Below are 1278 nucleotides of genomic sequence, written 5' to 3'. Positions count from 1 at the left end.
TGGCCCGGCACGCGTGATCGTGGACTGCGGCGTGTGCCGCTTCGTTCCGAACCCATGTTAGCGCTCTGCCCTGGGAGTCTACTGTGCTAAGGGCGTTAGCGTTTCTTTGCGGGTATTTGGCTGCGTCGGTGTATCTGGCGTCCGGATCTTGCCTCTGCCTTCGCCGGAGGGTACGCACTCGGGCTTGTCTTCTTTCCTTATGGTATGTAGGGCGCATGGTGCGTGGGATTGGTGCTATGCACAGGGATTCGCGGATGTTTGGGGAATTCTTTCCTTTCGGTCCGTGGCGGCAATGAAGGTTTCGACGTAGCTTAGCCGATGGAGCACTGATCTTCCGGTGGGCGTGAGCGTCATCCTTTAAATTTATCCGATGCTGGTTGGAATCGAGCCCAGGTCACACGGGTTCCTCCAGGACCACAACTCGACGCTTTGGCAGGCTGCGCCACAAATGCACTGCGTGCGTGCCGCTTTTCAATGAACGTCTTTCCCGACAACGCTTTAGCGAGCTGCGCCATGAATGCACTGGGCCATGCCCCGCCTCGACTTGGGTCACTGAGTAACGTGCCTCTGGGTGTGCAGCAAGCGAGGGAACAATTCTCAGCGTTCGCACGCACCGACGCACCATGCATTTCAATGGCCACATGCAAGCTTCGTGGCGGCGCCGTTAGATGACGCTGACTGTTCTTAGAGAAGCGCGAAAGCGGAACCGTGCTGCAGAATGATACATGACGATTTTCGACGTTGGCAATACGTTGTGTCGCCATATCGATTCAATGCTAAGCGCATTACCGTCGACAGTCATCGTGACATGGGTTCTGCCCAATTTCTTTTCTCTATATGTTTTTTTTTGTCTATGTCGTTTCCTCAAACTTCTCTTTATGTCGGACTTCCTGGCTACCTATTGCGTTTCTGTGTATAAGCAGTACCACACGCACATATATGTTGTATTTCTTTTGCCCACAATCAGCGCAGACACCTTGTACTTCTCATGCAAGCTGTAATAGGCAGACAAGTACTGCACCGGTGCATGCTACTGGCAGTATGTCACAGGTATGTTGGGTGAGCTAAAGTAAGCAGCGGAATAGGTGGAAGGGCCATTTGTGCTGAGCACCCTTACTGACACTACTTTAAGTACGAAGATCAATTGTGCATGAGAATTTTTGTCTGCTTTATTAGCCCCACCAGTAGTGCAGTAGCCTGCAGAGAAGGCAAGAAGCCACTGAAGTAATGATTGGACTACATTTAAAGGAGCTTTTGAAAGGGTAATGCAACATAAGG

This window comes from Dermacentor silvarum, chromosome 9 (assembly GCF_013339745.2).
Source record: "Dermacentor silvarum isolate Dsil-2018 chromosome 9, BIME_Dsil_1.4, whole genome shotgun sequence".
NCBI classification, from domain to species: domain Eukaryota; kingdom Metazoa; phylum Arthropoda; class Arachnida; order Ixodida; family Ixodidae; genus Dermacentor; species Dermacentor silvarum.
Note: the sequence above shows the minus strand (reverse complement) of the source record.